Here is a 12,648-nt window from a genome sequence, read left to right on the forward strand (position 1 = left end):
GTATTCCAAGTCTGTCCTCCAGTCCGTCTGTTTCCACGACTCGACTGAGCGGAGGATAGCACAGTGCTTTTACCGTGGGAAAATCGATTTCAGGGATCTGTGCGGCTGAAAGTTCAAGTGGAGGAGGAGTCCAGAATACCAGGGATAATGTTCTTTTCTGCAAAACTCCTTCCTTGCTATACAGCCGAACCTCGTCACAACGAAGTAGTATTGGGACAGCAAATTAGTTCGCTATATCCGATATTCGTTGTAACAGTAGATATAAACATCGGCTCTAACAAACTGAAAATCTGGCTCGCGAAAAGATACTTGGTGCGAAAATGCATTTTTAAGGCTTCGAATTCATTACAAACAAGGTAACCCTGACCTTTCTCCTTGTCGCATTTTAACCTCAATGGACCGGAACATGAGTACGTGAAATTACAACAGAACGGAGTTCACTTGACAAAACAGGCCTGCGTCCTTATTTATTTGATGAAGGACGTGATCTTCGGCTGGTGGCTACTCGCAGCACTAAGCAGGATGAAGTTTTCCAGTGTCCACGAACAAAGGGCCCTTTTCTGCTTCTGCAGTGTCGGACGACGGGGTTCTTTTTTCAAGTTGCTTCTCAGACTCCTGGTCAAATATTTCTTCGTTATATATATCCTATATCGCGCGTGGCCCTCACTGTTTCAGTTTCGTTATAGAAGAATAAGTGTCATTGAAATAAAGCTTGACCAACCAAAGTTTGCATTTGGTTCGCTATAGCCGATAATTCGCTATATCACTGTTCGTTATAACGAGGTTCAACAGTATATACTTTATGTTAAAACACCCTTTCAGTTGATTGTTTTGGCCGAATGGTTTTGCGGGGCCGGCAGACATTGAGTAAATGAGACAAAATGATTTAAATGAAATTTCTCGACGGGTACCACACGAAGTGCCAACAGTTTTTAGCCAATCGTAAAATAAAGGAATTGGGCAAATGGCAAGTGGAATTTTGACCACCCGCAGGTGGAGATAAAAAAATCCCGGGCCATTTCTACTAACGTAAAACCTGGGCAGGGGTGGAGCATGCTGTGTATAACTGTATTCTCGGCGCCTTGGCGCTTTTCCCAACGGAGATGAAACCGCTTGGGGAGTAGAAGTATACATCTTTGCTGTAAAAGTCTCGTGTGTCTTTGGAGCACTAAGCGCTCCACCGCGAGGCGTAAACGAGCGTCCCGGTGTTTTTAGTATTGTTCTAGCGCGAGGCGCAAACGAGTGTTCCGGTGTTTTAGTACCGTGACGACATGAGACGAGGGTTACGACGACGACATGAGACGCCGACAGTCCGAGCCGCTAAGGGGCTTCGCCTCTAATGAAGGGGAAAAGCTACGCAGCTACCCGGCCGCAGCAAGGATCACGGGCCCGGGGAGACTTCCCTGAGCTCATTTAGGACGTAACGGAAAGGGTTCGGCCGACAGACACCAAGATTTGTGTGCGTAGGTCGCCCAAGAGAGACTATCGCTTTTGAAAAAAATGTCTTCATGTGCGGTCGCCTGAGCCGCCGCCGTGTGCGCCACGCGCTCCTTGCGGTCTCCGTGAAAGGCCCGTGCCCACGGCGGCGGCATGTCTGCACCTTCCGGCGGATGTGGCCCGGTCGTTCGCGCTCGTCCCCGAGAGAACGCGACTCACGCCCATCGGGCAGGCAGAAATAAACGTAAGAAAGCGGCCGTCCCGCTCCGTCTCGCCCGTCCGGGGTAGTTTTTCAGAATTCACACTCTTTCGAGAGCCGGATCCACCCAGAGTGAGCTCACGCAACGCGCTACACCAACAGCTCCTAGCTCCGCGTATGTGAGCGCCCCGCAATGCGTACTCGGTAAAACGTGTTCGTGACCGTATTCGTTTCGTTAACAACTTATTGCGTTTCATCGCGACGTGGTCGCGTTCGCCAAGTCGGCTTTCCCGCATGGCAACCACTCGTCGAACCCATTTCTAGCACTTTCGAGATGCGTTCGCTTTATTGTATTCGCTGTAGCATTTTCCCGTGGGCAATTTCCAGTAGTCGTAATATCAAGTAATAGTGGAACACCAAGCCGCGTGACCGCACATTAATGGTGATGAGGATCGTGTTGTTGTGTCTGCTCTTCTTTTTCATCAACTGGTATTTTTTCTCCTGAACGAGAAACGAATTGACTAGTTGAAATATGCCGCGTCCTTTTCCGTTTCCCATTCTTCTTCTTCTTCTTTCTTCTTTTTTCTTCGTCTTATTTCTCTTTCTTTTTTTATTTCTTCCTTCCTTCCTTTCCTCCTTTCTTTCTTTCTTCCTCTTCTTCTTTCTTCTTCTTTTTTCTTCGTCTTATTTCTCTTTCTTTTTTTATTTCTTCCTTCCTTCCTTTCCTCCTTTCTTTCTTTCTTTCTTTCTTCTTCTTCTTCTTCTTCTTCTTCTTCTTCTTCTTCTTCTTCTTCTATCTTCTTTCTCTGTCTTCTTCCTCTGTCTTCTTATATCTGCTTCTTCAAGCCCAAAGCTCAACGCGTTCCCACGTAAGGAGATCATACCGTCCTCTCCATACCAACCTTACAGGGTGCGTCTTTGCTGGCTTGAAAGCTTTCCCCGATTCATTAATTTACGCGTATACACCCTCGTGACCTTAGCATCCAAAATTCAGCTTCGTTATACCGAACCAAACCCCGGCCTCCGTTCCCGCTATTGCGTTCGCAGATGCGCGATACCTGTCGCCCCACACGCGGGGAGGAGGCGCATTTGGCAAGCACCCCCGATAGGAGCAGAACGGGGTAATCTGGAAGGCTAAGCGAAGCGCCGTCCTTCGGCAGCATCGAACCTGTTGCCGCTGCTTCTGCTGCTGCCGGGCGGCTTATCCCTGGCGGTGTGCATTCCTAATGATCGTCCTGGCCATCTGTTTCCCGCCCGCTTGCGGAAGCGAGGGGGATTGTTTGCACGAGAAACCTTCGTCGCGAACCTGCCGTGCGACGTAGTACATACAGTTCAGCGCGCGCGCTGTTGTTTGGGCCACGGCGTTTCAGTCATTCCCAAGGTCGCGGTAGCGGCGCCTGCTTGTGCCCGTGTGCGATGCGACTTTTCTGGCCCCCTCTTCAATGGGATTCGACTTTTAGGCCGTATTTTGCCCTAACGCGTAACTCACATTGTGCTTCACTATGAGGGAAACAAGGATGAACGCGTGTTGAGCTGTAAACCGCGACACCGCACTGCAGGCTTTGGCAAGTGATCAAATTCATAAGCTGTGAGATCCCTCCGTAGCGTTCGTATGGCCAACCGACTTCAGCACCACTGTGCATGTCTGTCGGTTCATCCGTATGTTCTTTACCAACAGACACTTTAGCATCTCCTCTTCCTCTTCATCATCATCATCACAATAATTTTCTTCAAAATCGTCATCTTCGTCGTCACCTTTTTCCGCAGCCTGATACTGGGTGTGGGAAAGGGGAAGTCGAGACGGAAATTACCTCCTCTCTCTCTCCGTCAGGTACAACTGATCTACCAGGTGGCTCTTCCTCGGTAGCGAACAAGTCAAGGCAAGTTGTCGGGCAAAATGTTTCGGAGATGTTTTGTTTCTTGCACCGTGGTTGCACTGGTGCAGGCAGTGCAGCATTTGTACACCCACGCAGAAAGAGGGCAGCTGCGCCGGTTACCTGAAAAGCCAGGGGCAGACTTGAAACACCAGCCCCGTCCTGCACTGGCCTGCACGAATTTGCACCAGCGCAAGTTTAAAGATAGCCGCGCTGTAGCGGTAAACATCATCATCATCACCAGCCTGTCTACGCCCACTGCAGGGCAAAGGCCTCTCCCATTATTCTCCAATTACCTCGGTCCTGTGCCAACTGTGACCAATTTATCCCCGCAAACTTCTTGATCTCATCTGCCCATCTAACTTTCTGCCGCCCCCTGCAGCGCTTGCCTTCTCTAGGGATCCACTCTGTTACCCTTAATGACCAGCGGTTATCTTGCCTTCGCATTACATGCCCTGCCCAAGTCCATTTCTTCTTCTTAATTTCTACTAATATGTCTTTAACACCAGTTTGCTCCCTGACCCACTCCGCTCTCTTCTTGTCCCTTAATGTTACACCTATCATTTTCCGCTCCATTGCCCGCTGAGTCGTTCTCAATTTAAGTTGAACCCTCTTAGTGAGCCTCCAAGTTTCTGCCCCGTAGGTGAGTACCGGTAAGATGCAGCTGTCATACACTTTCTTCTTCAACGACAATGGTAGGCTGCTATTCATTATCTGATAATGTCTGCCATATGCACCCCACCCCATTCTGATCCTTCTAATTATCTCTGCCTCATGGTTGGGATCTGGGGTCACAACTTGGCCTAAGTATATATATTCGCTTACCACTTCCACTGCCTCGCCATCTATCTCAAACTGCTGTGCTGTCCCGAGGTTATTGATCATTACTTTAGTTTTCTGCATATTAATTTTCAGGCCCACGGTTCTACTCTGTTCGCCCAGTGCGGAAAGCATGCTTTGCAATTCGTCCCCCGAGTTACTTAGCAAGGCAACGTCATCAGCAAATCTGAGGTTACTGAGGTATTCTCCATTAACCCTTACTCCCACCTGTTCCCAATCCAACGTTCTGAATACTTCTTGTAAGCATGCTGTGAATAACATTGGAGAGATTGTGTCTCCTTGTCTGACACCCTTCCTTATAGGTATTTTACTGCTCTCCTTGTGGAGGATGATAGTAGCTGTAGACCCATTATAGATATCCTCTAGTATTCTTACATAATGCTCATCTACCCCCTGGTTCCGTAATGCCTTAATGACTGCTAGGGTTTCGACCGAGTCAAATGCTTTCTCATAATCTATGAAGGCTATATAGAGGGGTTGAGTATACTCAGCGCACTTCTCTATCACCTGATTGATCGTGTGAATATGGTCCATTGTTGAATAACCTTTACGGAACCCTGCTTGTTCTTTAGGTTGACTGAAATCTAAGGTTGCAGAGATTCGGTTAGCGATTACCTTGGTAAGTACCTTGTAGACGACTGACAGTAAGCTGATCGGCCTGTAATTTTTCAAGTCCTTCATGTCGCCTTTCTTATGGATTAGGATGATGTTCGCGTTCTTCCAAGATTCCGGTACCATTGCGGTCATTAGGCATTGCGTATACAGGTTTGCCAGTTTTTCAAGTACAATTTCTCCGCCATCCTTCAAGAGGTCTGCTGTTATCTGATCCTCACCAGGTGCTTTGCCCCCTTTCATTTCTTTCAAAGCCTTCCTTACTTCTTCGGTCGTGACTGGTGGGATGTCTATCTCCTCTGAACTACTGTCTCGTTCGGCATTATCCTGTATGTCCCGGCTACTGTACAGATCCCTATAGAACTCCTCGGCCACTGTGACTATTTTATCCCTATTTGTGATGACATTGCCTTGCTTATCCTTAAGTGCATACATCTGATTTTTCCCTACGCCAAGACGTCTCTTTATTGCTTTCAGGCTACCTTTCAGGTAGCGGTAATTGCTTTCAGGTATTGCTTTCAGGTAGCGGTAAACACCAATGAACCAATTAGGTCCATTTTCTTCCTTTCACGTCAATGCACGTTGTGCGTGTTCGTTGCTAAAGTTAACAAAATTCATAGGATTAATAAACATTGTCATGCCTATTATTAAAAGGTTCGCTGGAGAGAACCCGCCAGGCGGGCTTTGCGAGTAGAATGGTCTCCGCGAGGAACGCCTGTACTATTACAGGGCGAGCTACTGTAGATCACATCTACGTGCATCTTGATGCTTTTGATATAGGGGGAGTGGCCTCCCTACCCGTCTGAATGGAACAGAGGTTCGCTGTACCACTTGCGACTCGCGCCGACGTACCTTATATAGACCATGTGCCGCACGCAGAATGAACAAGACGAACGGCATCAGACCAAAGCAAGCCGCCGTGTATAGACAACGCCGAAGACAGGGGGTGGAAATAGAAAGCCAGAGACGACGACGCGCGAGAGACATGTACCGCTAACAAAGGGCCGAGACGAAAGTAGTTCGGCACCACGTTGGGCGCCAGACGATGTGGTGGTAACCGCCAACCGGCATCAGGCGACGACGGCTGCTGCCGACAAAAGCATCGGCCTGACAAGCTCCGCTCGCTGGAGGACAAAGGCGCTTCTTCGGACCGCATAAACGAGTGCTCGGCCGCCAAGAGGCGGAAAAAAGGAGACGGCGACGCGCTGTTAAACAAAGCGGACGCCTCTGGTCGGACCGAGTCTCGATGACCATTAACCCCGAAAAGTGGGCCCGCCTGCTTCTTCTCCTGTTGTTTCGGTTTCGTTCCCACAGTCCCACGGTTCGTCTCGCTTCGATCGGACGGAGCCACCTCGGCGGTGGTTGTGGCATGCTGGGCCCGTCTTCGCCGTGGTTCGCTCTCGCGGCAAGCGCCGCGGGGGTCCTTCTATGCGCGTCGGCTTTGAGCGGTGCTGCTCGCGCTTCAAAGCCGCGCCGTACTTGAACTTGAATTCGCGTCCAGCTTTGTCCGCGACCGACGTTTGCTCAAATAAGGTCCGCGCACCTGACCCCGCGCTGAGTTCACCTGCCACTGTTTGCCGTGATGTTTGCTCTGGGTGCGAGGCTATAGAATCGGCGCTGTGCTGCGGACAAGGACGAATTAGTCTTGGATTGTATACGGCGTTCTTGTAGCGGCGTCGGTACCTCAATCGGGGCAGTGGTTTCTCATCTTGGAGACCCGCTGCGGTAGCCCAGGGGTTAAGGTGTTTCAGCTCGAGGTCGCCGGCTCGTTTCCCATACGCGGGGGCTGGTTTTGGGATGGCGGCGCAAAACAAGAACTCCTGTTACTTTAAACCCGTCGCACTTGAACTTGGATATAACATCAGGTTGCAAAACATCCAACCAAATTCTATGCTTGAAGCTTTCAATTCTAGTTTTCTGTACGACTTCCATGAATATGCCTAAATGTCCCCGCCGTATTAATCGCCCGCGCACAAATATGATTGATTGATTCTTGGGTTTTACGCGCCTACGCAACGCAGGCGATGAGGCGCGCCGTAGTGGCGGACTCCGGATTAATTTTGACCGCCTGGGGATCTTTAACGTGTGGCGAAATCTCGTACACACGGGCGTTCTCGCTTTTCGCCTCCATCAGAAAAGCGGCCGCCGCGGCCGGGAATCGAACCCGAGACCTCGTGCACAGCAGCGCAACGCCTTAGCCACTGAGCCACCGAGGCGGGGGCGCAAAAAATATGGGTACGTGAGGTGGTACGACAGGGCTCTTCCACTCCGCAAGTAGAATGTGTGCGGGCGCGGACAAAAGTAAACTGGGCTGAAGATTGGTGTCCGGCAGAACTCGACCCGCCTTGTGGAGACCCAGCAGGCATGCCCTACCGCGTGCTAGCTCTTCGCACAGAAATCCGCTTAAATCGTCCATTACCGCGTTCCGCTTACTTTTGTCCCCGACCGCGGGATGGCGGGGGGAGAGGGGCTTGGCGTAATAGCGCCACTGCTGGGTCACAGACGTGAACTGCCCCCTGACCTGTGGGGTCACCTGTGCTCGAGGGGAACGTACGTTCGGGGACACATTCCTGGAGCCAACGGCGATCACTGCCCTTCGAGACAATACCACAAAGTCGTGCACGACGCGCTGTGCGGCTCCGGGAAGTCAAAGAGGCCGCGGCGGCCCAGCGGGGGCATAAAGTGATATAAGAAACCGCTCTCGCTTATGAAAGCCGCGTGGGTAATTCGTCGAGATCTGAAATCGCGGCCACGCCGAAAGGTCGACCACAAAGGGCGCAGTAAGTACCCACCTGGCCGAAGGAACAAAAAATTAATACACATATGAGCTACGGGGAAACGGAGAGGGAAGTCCGTGACGCGATCCATGCTGGTGAAAGGCCCTAGAAGCGGCCCTCATAAATGGTTCACGACGCGGCATTCTTGCTCGGCGATCACGAGCCGCGTCCGTGGTGCCCGCGCACAGACTACTACATTCGCCGTGCTTTTCTCGCTGTCATCAGGCTGGCGGTGCCGTATCCAGATCGAGAAGGGTGATTCTTCTCTCAGAGGCGGCGGCATGCCTTTCTTCTTCGTGTCGCGCGCGGTCGTCATCATCATCATCATCGCTTGGATCGTTCCGGCCGTTTCGGCACCGCGCCGCTCCGACGCGTCGCGAGCTCAAAGCCGGCATACGTGTTCGCTAAACGCAGCTTAGCAGTACACCCCACGCCGAACTTCGCCCCTTCAACTGCCCCTTCGTCTCGTCGTGCGAGCCGCACCACAGAACAGGGAGGAACCGCACACCGCGAACGCCACTGGGAGCGTGAGAACGGAACAGAAAGCCACAAGTATGTTTACACACACACCAGCCGCGCCGCCACTGCGTAGCCTCGCTAATCTATCTGCACGCGGAACCCCTTATATGGGGAGAGTATGGACAACTAATAACCCCCGCCTGGACGTATGACGGCGTTGACCGAACGGCTCGTCTTTTAATCTGGCTTCTCGACGTGCCTGTCGGTGTAGCTGTACATAGCTTGTTCTTTTACGTGCGAGGCGAATGCGAGTGTCTATGTGCGTCGTAACCGCCCTGACACAGACTAGTCCCCCTATTCTCTGCCAGGGCGGCTGCTTCGGCTTTGAAGCGGCGATTGTTTGCTGTAACAATGGCGCCTCGAATCGTGAGAAGCGCGCTTCGCAGACGGGCGTTGTACTTTATGCTTCTTCCGATTTCTGTTCTTGTTTTGCCCCGCAGGCGGTGGAAAGTGGCTCTCGGTGTATCTGTTTGAGCACGGACGGTGTACGGCGGGGGAGTGTTTGCTTACATGACGTTGCCCTTGCGGGGTAGTTGATTTCCCGAACGGGGGGGCCTAGAGTCACGTTTGAAATCAGAAATTCCGCAATCCTGGCCAATTCCCCTCTCCTTTTGTTTGATCGGCGGATCGGTGCAAAGAGAGATAGAAAGGAAAAGGAAAGCCAGCAGCTTAGAACTCCAAAGAAAGCGTAAGGTATTGGTTTGGCTGTTCTCTAAAATATTACTGCGATTGCCATTAGCGAAGCTAACCCTTTTTGTTTTAAGTTGGCATAGAAAGAGGAGGAAAATACATCTCCGGCGTGCGTAAATATTTATGTGTAATGTAATGATCATCGTGTGTCCACTTGCCCCCCTATGCGCACCATTGGGTGGCCCTAATCGGCCGGCAAATGGCTTCTGGCCGCTCTGCGTCAATTAAAACATTCCCCCGTCGTCCACACGCTTACAGGACGGCGCAGTCGGCCTGCAACTATGAAGCCCACAAAGACAGCCGATCCCCAAGCGCACCACCGCCTCTCCCCAGTGGCGGCCGCTACATATAACCACGCCGCTCGGCGAGATGATACGGCGGCCGTGGGCGGAGTGGGAGGGAGGAAGGGGGCTCCGCCGCTGTGAGCCCCGCTTTGTGATCACTGCCCGGTGGATATATGCCTCTCTTTAATTAGGCGCCTTGGCCGCCGCTCTCCCGGCCGATTTAGGCTCCCCCTCCGACGCCCTGCAGGAGTATGTCCGGCGACACTGCGCCCCTTACCGCATATACAAGCCGCGTGGCTGAGTGATAAAAGGGAAGCAAATGAGAGGAGCGGCGGATGAAATTGACCGCATTGTGTGCGGAGAGTGGCAGCCCCGTGTCGCCCTCGGGATTAGTGTACGCGCGCGGTGATACTGGGTGCCGTATATTGACTGGCATAACGCGCTTCTTTAATTTGTACGCGTGTTCGTTTACGGATCTCCTTAAGAGGGCATTTCGTGGGGAACTGGATGCACGTAAAGCAATTTCTTCCGTTTTCTGACTGGTGCTTTCTTATTTTCAGTTTAGCTGTCAGTTTCTTCGCTTGGCAACACTGGAAATGACCACGGGCATGACCGAACTGCGCCCGCACGCCACAGAAAAAAAAAAAAACACCGGCATGCGTCGTCTGTTCTGTTTCAACCTGATTTTCAACGGTGGTGTAACCAGAGACGTTATTAATCGCACTCACATTGGAGTCGAGACACTACTTTGCGTTCGGTGGGGTAGAGTTAGGAACGTCCAACACGCACCGTGGGCTTAGCGCTAAGGTCCCTGAAATTACTTTAGGGACCTTACTTAGCACGAACAAGTACCGCCACCCCGCGGAGCCCGACGTAACCAGTGACGGCGCACTCACATGGTTGCCTGCATGCGCGCCTCGCCAGTGAATACAACCTATATACTCCACGCATGCGTGGTCTCGGGTGCGATTCCCTGCCGTGTTGGCTTAATTTTTAAAGAGGCGAGGAACAAATAAAACATACCGTATGCGTACTTGGTTCATGCCAGAAGACTCGACGGGTTCATGGAACCGCCATCCCACTTCTTTGAAAACATTGAACGCCTGGAACAGGGACCAATCACTCTCAAGATTATTTTGGGACCATGGGTACGTTTGTCCCTCGAAGCAGCGCCAAGCTCTACGCAGCCTGTTCTCTTATTTGGATGACATTGGCCAACCTTCAAAATTGTAAATTAAGTGGCCTAAGCTCAGACCAAAAACGAAATTTATGAAAGTCCGTTATGTCCACGAGTTTTCCTGCCCAGCTCTTTCTTGGGCCTTTTCTTCCCCCATCCCCAGACCTTAGCAGAGAAGCGTGTAGGCGACTGCCGGCAAACCTCTCTGCTTTTTCAATAAAGAGCCCCCCCCCCCCCCCCTCTCTCTCTCTCTCTCTCTCTCTCTCTCTCTCTCTCTCTCTCTCTCTCTCTCTCTCTCTCTCTCTCTCTCTCTCTCTCTCTCTCTCTCTCTCTCTCTCTTTCTCGACTGGCTAAAGAATTAACAGGTTCACTGTTATGTTCCGGGGTGAAAGCCTCACTGGCGATGCATTCGAGGCAGACGCATGACTGAAGTTTGTTTCATGTTCTGACTTCCCTCATTGACACCCACCGTCGATTTATCTAAATTTTTCTCCTCTTTCAGTAACACTATTTTACCGGCAACGCTTATATTGACGTCCACACAAATTCGCGTGCACGTCATACCTATAGCTACTAAATAAAAGCTTATTGAGGTGCCCTAGTCTTCCCGAATGACAGCCCACCGTATAGAAACAAATGAAGGATGCAATGATTTGTTTCCCGAGTTTTGACGTTTACAAAAGAAACAGGCGGATGAATTAGCCGCGCCCGTAGTGCGCAGGCAAACGCGGTATCGCGGCCGGCCCATCAGCGTTCGCACGCCGTCTCGATGCCAGTCGCGTCGCCGGCGCGCCGCGTGCGGAGGCGGTCAGTTTGTCTTGCTCGACTGCGCCCGGCGCCTCGGCACTTTGCCCGACCAGTGCCGGCGTGTGTGTGGGACGACGGTGGTTTAACCTCCCCGCGGCATCTCAGCGGAGATGTCGTGCGGAGGAGGATGCTGGAGAGAAGATGCGCAGTTGATACGGTAACGGCCTGCTGCCCTGTGGATCGCCGCGGACGTGGCGTCATTCTGAACTCTAATCCGATTCCTGGCCACGCTTGTAGACCTTCTCTGGAGGCAGCATTTTTTTTTTCTCGTTGGCGCACGCGACAGGACCACCTCACTGCGCATGCGCAGCTGAGTACATGCCAAGAAGTAATCAAGGCCTTAAGAAAGAAGTTAACTACTTGTTCTTCCTGGTAGTAGTCATTTTTCTTTAATTTGGCAACGCTAGCGCCGATTTAATTGGCGCGCGCGACAGGACTGCGTAACTGCGCATGTGCAGCGCAGTCCAGAACATGCCCCAAGGTGTTATCAAGGCCTAAAGAAAGAAAGACGTTATCTGGTAGGCCTTGTAGCAGCCATTTTTTATCGTGCTGTGCTGGAGTCGATTTAATTGGCGCACGCAACAGGACCCTCTCACAACAGGGCGAGAAAGAAACGGAAACAAGGTTTCAACTTCTATCCTTATCTGGTTGCTCAATACCCTGCGACCCGCCAATCTTTTCTATATTAATGAATGTCGAATATTAGGTCCGATTTGCGGCCCTGGCCTTCGATTTCTCCACACAAATCTGCTCAGGTTAGATAAGCGTTGCTAAATTGTCATAAAATGCCAATATTACTAGACAAATAAGCGTTTTGCAAGCCCTCTGGCACAAATGAAGCTACTCTACGGGTTTGTTCTGTTGGCCCTCTGTGGGAACTGATGCGCCTTGCTGATGTGCAGTTCTTCCTATGACAACGCTGATCCAGACCTCGCGAAACAGCAGTTGACCTTCAACTGCATTTCTGCCGACAGATCTCTACAACTCTTTTCTACGCCTTTTTTTTTCTACAACTCTTTTCTACGAAAGACGACCATAACTTTGCCTCCTCGATTATCAGTCCCGGACTGTCCTCGGACTGCCCGGGAATCGACCCGGCGTTCGATTTTCTTATGTATTCCTACGGAGTCCCCAGCCCGAGGGCAGTCCTCAGATTGCCCGCGGAATATATCCAGGGCTGGTTAATAGAGGATGCCCACTATTTCTTTTCCCCTCACTCCAAGTTGACCCGCCGCGGAAACTGAGTGGCTGAGGCGTTGTGCTGCTGTGCACGAGGACGCGGGTTCGATTCCCGGCCTCGGTGGTCCCATTTCTGATGGAGGCGAAAAGCAAAAACGCCCGTGTGTACGAGCTTTCGGCGCATGTTAAAGATTCCCAGGTGGTCAAAATTAATCCGGAGCCCTCAAGTACGGCGCGCCTCATCGCCTGCTTT

At 51.5% G+C, this 12,648-nt stretch overlaps 1 protein-coding gene across 3 annotated transcripts in view; it reads left to right on the plus strand.

The window, feature by feature from the left end:
• The window catches only part of LOC144138486 (protein rhomboid-like), a 190,488-nt gene that overhangs the window by 146,758 nt on the left and 31,082 nt on the right, over positions 1-12,648 (plus strand). The gene's annotated exons all lie outside the window — the stretch shown is intronic.

The sequence above is a fragment of the Haemaphysalis longicornis genome, unplaced genomic scaffold (assembly GCF_048455015.1).
Source record: "Haemaphysalis longicornis isolate Haplotype H1 unplaced genomic scaffold, Haemaphysalis longicornis Haplotype H1 scaffold_5, whole genome shotgun sequence".
In the NCBI taxonomy this organism is placed as follows: Eukaryota; Metazoa; Arthropoda; class Arachnida; order Ixodida; family Ixodidae; genus Haemaphysalis; species Haemaphysalis longicornis.